The sequence below is a fragment of the Ruditapes philippinarum genome, unplaced genomic scaffold, assembly GCF_026571515.1.
Source record: "Ruditapes philippinarum isolate M1 unplaced genomic scaffold, ASM2657151v2 ctg10834_1_1_1_1, whole genome shotgun sequence".
NCBI classification, from domain to species: domain Eukaryota; kingdom Metazoa; phylum Mollusca; class Bivalvia; order Venerida; family Veneridae; genus Ruditapes; species Ruditapes philippinarum.
This window is the reverse complement of record NW_026863841.1, coordinates 24227-33114: the sequence shown is the minus strand read 5'-3', so window position 1 is coordinate 33114 and position 8888 is coordinate 24227.

Sequence of the window (8888 nt, the reverse complement as noted above, 5' to 3'; positions counted from 1 at the left end):
GTACTTTTTCCCTTTCAGATATTTTTATCCTTCCTATTTTATTCACTTTTGCATCTTTGCTTTTTCTATTTTTTTTCCATCTATTTTAAAGAGCTTTTAATACCCATTTTAATGTCCTCAAAATTTAGCATTGTTTGATAAAGTTTTTTCAGATTTTAGCTTTTTATTTTAAAAGCCCCCTTTTTCATTCCAGCTTGATTTTTTTAATTCTGTCAGCTCTTTAATAAATTTTTTATACTCAACAAACCCAATTGCCCAAAGCAAAAACTGTCAATGTTTCCCCAACGCGAAAGCCCCCGGGTTTTTGACTTTTTTTGGGAACTCCCCCTGCCCATTTTGATGTGCCTGGGTTTCAATAATGTTTGGGGAAATTTTTGTAAACATCTTTCACCGCAAACCAACATAAAACAAGTTTTTGGTGAATGAATCTTTTCCCTTTTTTGTCTTCCTTTACCATTTTATTGAACAAAAAAAAAGACAAAAAAAAAAAATTTAAAAAAATTTTGGTTTAAAATCTTAAATTTTTTGGGAACTTATGATCGATTTTTTCCATGAAAAGATAATATAAATCTTATTAGGAAAAAAAAGAGCCCCGGAAACCGGGGCTATCTGATTTTTTCGAGGGGGCGACCCCCCGGGGTTTAATCCATTTCCGATTTTTTGATTTTTCTTTCCCTTTTAAAAATAAAAACACTTTCCCCTTTTGTACAATTGAAACCCCAGAAAAAAGTAACCAATGAAACGAGCATCTGAATATGATACTTTTATGCATTTCCCATTCTTTGCCGTCACAATAAATAAAGTCCAGCAAAATGAGCAATCAATGGGCATTGCTCTGGATGCGGGTAACTGAAATATCTGCACTCCATTTAACGCACTGTGCATGTACAACAAATGTATATGTGATACACGATTTAACTTCAACAGAAAGGTCTCCAATGATACAACATTAAAAAATTGTCTTATGCCCTAATGTTATATTGAAAGACATGCTCAAATTAATAAAGCAAATTTTTCTTTAATCCTCTCATATGCAGGAAAAATGAAGATGATGATTGATGGTGGTATGAAGATAATGGTGATGATGACAGTGATGATAATTATATTTATTAAATATTATAAGATAAATGATAAGGATGGCGATAATGACAGTGATAATTATAATGGTGATCATGATGATGATAATGGTGGCGATGATGATGATAATTGTGATCACGACGACGACGTCGTCGACGGCGGCGGCGGCGGCGGCGATGATGATGATGATGATGATTAAAGTTTGTCAATGTTATTATGTGTTATCCCTTGTACTTTAGAGCTGAATGGAAAAAAAAAATTAATAAATTTTAAAACTTTGAAACATTATATCCATACTTTCTATCACTTAGAAAATGTTATCTATCACTGTCGTTTGTAAACAGACCAGTGTAAGTAGTAGAAAGAGCACCGAAACACGAGGCTATCTGATTTGTACGTAGCCCCCGAGTATTAATCAGATTGCCGAGTGTTTTGGTGTTCTTTCTCTTTTGTATCATAGTCAAACATAAAACAAGAAAAGCATTGATGCAAAGCATCACAGAGCGTCCAAGCAAGAAATGCAGCAAGTGAAGATGAACTAGTACACATATGATGACAAGATATTCTTATAAACTACCAGAAATGTATATCACTTATGAATGAGCGGACGAAAGACATTGTTCATTATGAACTTTGATTGGCATGCTAGAGATTAGAATATTACTTGTTATTTCTTTATAATCGTGGTTATTAATAGCAACGGATATACATGTATGCAATCATTTATAATCCATATGTGTAACGCATGGTCAACACGTACCACACCTTTGTAATTGTCCCTTATTATGTTATCGCTATTAGCGAAGACCCCCTCTTAAGATATCTGTTCACACTTTAAGTTAGTAAATATATTACCATGTTGATCATGTTGAGCATAATTGTTTATTATACAATAATTGTAATATCTATTAATTTTAATAAAAAAAAAATACAAATTTTATGAATATTGTTTTCTTTTCTTTTTTTGTGTTTTATGTGCTATTTTAATACTGAGTTTTTACTACTCTGTTTTTTATTAAAATTGTAAAATAAATTTTAAGAATTCAATTGTCATATTGACCGACGATTATAAGTCAAAGCTTAACTGGAAAAAGTCAGTAAATTATGGTTTATCTTTTAATATATAATATTGTTTATTTTTAAACCATGTACATGTACATTTGTATTTTTCTTTATCATTTTTTAAATTATCAATCAATTGAATAATTCATAAAAATCTAATTTGTAACTTTGAATAATTCCTCGGCATCTTTACTAAACACGGATAACAAATTAAATAAAATGTTTCAAAGTTGATAATGTCATTTTAATACCATAAAAATGTACCTTTTTCTCAATTATTGTACATATCACGGATTTATATTACATATAAATCCGTGTACATATTATATTGTTTTTATCTCATATAGATAAAATGAAAACATGCTATTGTTGTTGTTTTTTTTCTAATTGTAACGATATCAAACATCAACTCAAAACCGGGAGAGACCGGACAATAAACGTGTGGTACTATTCGCCGGTCACTAGTAAATCCCGGTCAAAATAGACCGGAGAGACCGGTAATTACCGATAGGAGTGATAAATAGATATATCTATAAAATAGATTTTTGGAATATTTAGGTCATCAACTGATCTTTCTAGGATACATGTACAACAATAACATACCATGATAACCCACTGTGTACTACAAAATGATAAATAAAAAACCCCGAAGAGCGCGATTTATTGACGGAAAAGGTTATTTCATTTGAAAATGTTTGCATTGCGAAATTCTCCAGTTCGCTATTCATTGTAACATATCGCGACATTTCATTCTTATCAATTAACAAGAAAAGCATTGATGCAAAGCATCAAAGGGCGTCCAAGCAAGAAATGCAGCAAGTGAAGATGAACTTCTAGACATATGATGACAAGATATTCTTATAAACTTTACAATGGTTTTACCAGAATTGTATATCACTTATGAATGAGCGGACGAAATACATTGTTCATTATGAACTTTGATTGGCATGCTAGAGATTAGAATATTACTTGTTATTTTAAAGGCCTGAATCCGCCACTGCTTTATGACCGTGGTTATTAATAGCAACGGATTTTGTGTGTTTGCGTTTGTTTACCTTCGCCACTGGAAAGAGACCATATATATGGGCGAACAACGGATATACATGTAAACAATCATTTATAATCCATATGTGTAACGCATGATCAACACCACACTTGTGTAATTGTCCCTTATTATGTTATCGCTATTAGCGAAGACCCCCTCTTAAGGTATCTATTCACACTTAGTAAAACTATGAAACTGGTTATATTACCATGTTGATCATGTTGAGCATAATTGTTTAGACTGTAACAATAATTGTAATATCTATTAATTTTGATAAAAAAATTACAGATTTTATGAATATTGTTTTATTTTCTTTTTTTTTGTGTTTTATGTGCTATTTTATGTTTACTTACTTTTTTTTAATTTAACTTGTAAAATAAATCTTAAGAATTCAATTGTCATATTGACCGACGATTATAAGTCAAAAATTAACTGGAAAAAGTCAGTAAATAATGGTTAATCTTTCAATATATAATATTGTTTATTCTTATATTCTTAAACCATGTACATTTGTATTTTCTTTATCATTTTTTTTAAATTATCAATCAATTGAATAATTCATAAAATCTAATTTGTAACTTTGAATAATTCCTCGGCATCTTTACTAACCACGAATAACAAATTAAATAAAATGTTTCAAAGTTGATAGTGTCGTATTATTACCATAAAAATGTACCTTTTTTCTCAATGATTGTACATATTTATTGTTTTCATCTCATATAGATAAAATGAAACATGCTATTGTTGTTGTTCTTGTTGTTTTTGTTTTTTTCGAATTGTATGTTTATGTATAATAATAATCAATAAATTTGAGAGTTGATCTGTGTTCATTCATTATTGTAACCAAATTAACTGACAAACATTGCATTTTTGGAAAAAAAGCTTATTTATCTGTAAAATATTTGTTCTGTTCTGTAACGATATCAAACATCTACTCCAAAACCGGGAGAGACCGGACAGTAAACGTGGGTACTATTCGCCGGTGGTCAAAATTAGACCGGGAGAGACGCGGGAATTACAGATAGGACAACATCCCTCTATAAATAGATTTTCGGAATATTTATGGTCATCAACTCATCATTCTATTTACAGCTTTCGGCATAAATGTACAACAATAACATACCAATAATAACCCACTGTGTAAATAAAAAACCGAAGAGCGCAATTTATTGACGGAAAAGGTTATTTCATTTGAAAATGTTTGCAAGTTCGCTATTCATTGTACCACGGATTAATTAATAATCAAGCACCTTCATACCGATCGGAATGATCGGCTTTTATTATGACCGACTAAAAGGCTCGAGAAGTTGCTGTCGCCCTGTCACAAAATCTGATTTCATTCCATAAAGGGGCGCCGCGCTTCGGCGCGGACGCCAATAATCAAGCACCCTCATACCGATCGGAAAGATCGGCTTTTATTGTGACCGACTAAAAGGCTCGAGAAGTTGCTGTCGCCCTTTCACAAAATCTGATTTCATTCCATAAGGGCGCCGCGCTTCGGCGCGGACGCCAAACACGTTCCCTGTTGACACAATATGAAACCCCGGCAAAAATGGACCAATGAACGAACATCTGAATATGATATTTCTGTCGCTTTCCCTTTCTCTGCCGTCACAATATGTAAACCCCAGCAAAAATGAGCCAATCAATGGGCATGCTCTGGAGTGCGGGTAACTAATACCCGCACTCCAGTTAACGCACTGTGCATGTATATGTATACGATTTAACCCTGACACATTTTCAACAGAAAGGTCTCCAAACTATGATACAATAATAAACTAGCGTCCTAAATCCCATAACAATGAACACTCTAAATAAATAGTTGTCATTCAATGAATATAGTAGTATATCAAACCCAGTCTCAAATACAAGTGTTGTATACAATTCTTTACATAAAAATACACTATAAATAATTTCTTTCTCCAGACGTAATAATTACAAAATTATAAAATACTATTAACAGTATGCTTGGGTTGACACGAATGAACCGTTGCGAAACACGCTAAATATTATTGAAATTAAATATCAATTTACTCCTTCTCGATATCTAATTACAATTTTATCCGTGTTTTTCCGTTACTAAAAATAACACTTAGACATTCTTAAGTTCTGTACTTACAAAATCATAAGGAATGTTTAAATAAAGTGAACAAACGTGTGTAATCGCTCTTCGATGAACTTAAATTAAAACAAAGATAGTTCTTAGTCCTAACTATACAATATATATACCTCCTTTTGCACGATAAATGGACCCACAACAGTGATCAAAGAGTTACCTATATGTCAATATTTTGTTTTAATAAGATTAAATCTATGAATATAGAGCCTCTTTTTTTTATCTCATATATCAAACAATAAGCAAAAAATAAACCTAAAAAGTCGGACATGCGACATCGCGCGTAGGTAGATGTTTACTCAAGATTTTAAAATAACTTGCTTTTTATCAGTACATTGTATAATCAAATGTTCTACTTACCAAATAGTGTAAGTGATAATATTTATAGAGTCATAGAGGTTCATTATAAAATCTCTATATACATGTATTTACTTAAGAGGCATTTCCGCATAAACAGACTGCCAAATTAAGTCTTAATCAATCTTGACTTAGTTGACTTTAAAACAGTCAATTCAAGTTTAAGGGATTTTAATATTAGAATACAAAAGGGAGCGACTAACGCATATATAGGGCTATAAAAACTTCACACGCTCTATAACTACTCACTTTCAGTTCCAGTAAGGTTTAAATGTGCATGCCTCCAGATGAGCCCACCTATTTCAAGAAAATCAAAACGTAGAAAGATTTTTTTATAAACGAAAAAAGATTCAATACTCAGGTAATAATTTAAATGTTATTTGCGATCAACGACTGATTTCAACGAGTAAAGGCAATTCTTAAATTTTTGATGTCTTTTTGGTGTACTATACGTGGAGCCGTTTGCACTGTGTAAAATTTTAATAACGTTCTTTGTTCACTTCACAATACTTAACTTTCAAATATATATTCAAAATTTTCATGAAAATTAGCATTAATTTGGGAGGCATGCTGCTTTAATAATCATACCTGTATGAAGGTACACGTTATATCCATTATGATAAAAGTAAGAATTTAAAGATTAATTTTCAATCATAAACGAATGAAGACAGGGGAAAGTCAATTAAAATGTTTTTACATAATGTCAACAAGGTAATGTAATGGTATTCTAAAATCTAACCAAACTATAATTTGTTGCAACACATTAATTTATGTAAAATTCACGTACTTTGTGTAGGAGAGCAATCTATAATAGTTTATTTTCTATCGTTATCCTTTCAACCACTTAAAATGTTTACCTGATACTTTTAAAAACTTCCTTGTCATCAAAAATATATTTTTGATGTTTAAAATCGAGAAGCTAGTATACTACATGTATTTGAAATGCGCATTGAGTAGTCGTAACATAATATACACGATATCTCGACTTTGTTAAATCTATATAGTATTTTTCCCTTTATTTAACCCTTTAACTGCATGAGCATATTGTGAAAAAATGGTCGTTTTCATTGAAAAGCCTTCTGTTACAAGTTCAAACCTGTTATGAAACTATGAAAAAATGCTTCAGTACTGAGAAGCTTTGGCACAAAATGTTGACTGGACCAAAGCGTCTGTAATAGCATGCTCAATCTTTAATTCCTGTACCATGGCAATAGGGGACGTCTCAAAATTGCCAAAATCACTATTTTGTATTTTTTCCCATCAAAACTGATTTCAAAGTGCTGCAACTTCTCATTGGATTGAGATAGAGTAAAAGGCTTTCCAGCGTTGCTTACAGGTAACCTTACGATCAACCTGAGCCATAATTAGCCTGTCACTTGTTCAAAAATTTTCTTGAGATGAGAGGGCTGCCGCCCCTTTAAAAATCCAGAAAACAGAAAGAGCACAGCCCCTATCTGGCAACCCTTGATATACTTTTTTTTTGATAGGGGGGCGGCGCCGAAAAAGTGAACGAAAAAACAGTGTTTGGGGTCTAATAGGGCATTTTTTCACTGTTGAGGCCTAAAAAGGGGAGCGAAAAGCCGTGTCTATATGAGGTAAAGGTTAAGATATAGTGACATACTAATTAAAAGTTTAAAAAGATAACATTTTCACCATCATAAAGTAAAGAAACGCTTGCAAAAGTGGCTCAATTAATTGCCGTGGAGACGTGGTCCATGCAAGCGTTTAAATAGCTGTACACAAATCTATGTGAAGAGGTCGGACATTTCTTAGAAGGTTTTGTCCTGGGATGATAATTTGGGCTTAACGGTACTTGGAAAAGTCCATTTTAAGGATAAGTTCTGCATATTATCGAGATTGAAAGTGTCAATAACTATTTATACAGATAGTTCAATTCTAATAAGAGCGTGCACCATCGCAATGACTCAGGTGGTAAATAAACGTCACTGTAACTTGAATAATTCGAACTCGTAGGTTCGAACCCTACGCTCTGCCATGTTATTATGATGATGTTGTTATAGTTTTTCTCCCTTTTTTATTTACTTTGTCTTGTTTGAATATATTTTGTTCTTGCATTCTTCTAAATTTTTAGTTCCTTCCTTCCTTCCTTCCTTCCTTCCTTCCTTCCTTTTCATTTTTTATGCTCCCCGAAAAATTTCGGGGGAGCATATAGTCGCCGCCATGTCCGTCCGTCCGTCTTTCCGTCCGTCCGTCCGCTTTACTTGTTCGGGACATAACTTTGAAACAACAAGAGGTATCAACATGAAACTTTGTAGGTAGATAGATCTCATTGAGTAGGTGTGCAGTGCACAAAACCGTAACTCTGCCTTGCCTAATTTTTGAATTATCCCCCTTTGTTTATTTTATACTTTGAACTTTGTCCGGGACATAACTCTAAAACTATAAGAGGTATCAACATGAAACTTTGTAGGTAGATAGATCTCATTTGGTAGGTGTGCAGTGCACAAGAACCGTAACTCTGCCTTGCCTAAATTTTGAATAATCCCCCTTTGTTCATTTTTACACTTTGAACTTTGTCCGGGATATAACTCTAAATGTATAAGAGGTATCAACATGAAACTTTGTAGGTAGATAGATCTCATTAAGTAGGTGTGCAGTGCACAATAACCGTAACTCTGCCTTGCCTAATTTTTGAATTATTCCTCTTTGTTTATTTTATACTTTGAACTTTGTCAAGGACATTACTCTAAAACTATAGGCGGCATCAACATGAAACTTTGTAGGTAGATAGATCTCATTGAGTAGGTGTGCAGTGCACAAGAACCGTAACTCTGCCTTGCCTTATTTTTGAATTATTCCCCTTTGTTTATTTTTACACTTTGAACTTTGTCCAGGACATAACTCTAAAACTATAAGAGGTATCAACATGAAACTTTGTAGTCAGATAGATATCATTGAGTAGGTGTGCAGTGCACAAAAACCGTAACTCTGCCTTGCCTAATTTTGAATTGTTCCCCTTTGTTATTTTCACACTTTGAACTTTGTCCAGGACATAACTCTAAACTATAAGAGGTATCAAGATGAAACTTTGTAGGTAATTAGATCTCATTAAGTAGGTTTGCAGAAAACAAGAACTGTTACACTGTCTTGCCTACTTTTGGAGTTATTGCCCTTTGTTCATTTTGACACTTTGAACTTTGTCCGGGACATTACTCTAAAATTATAAGAGATATCAACATGAAACTTTGTAGATAGATAGGTCTCATTGGG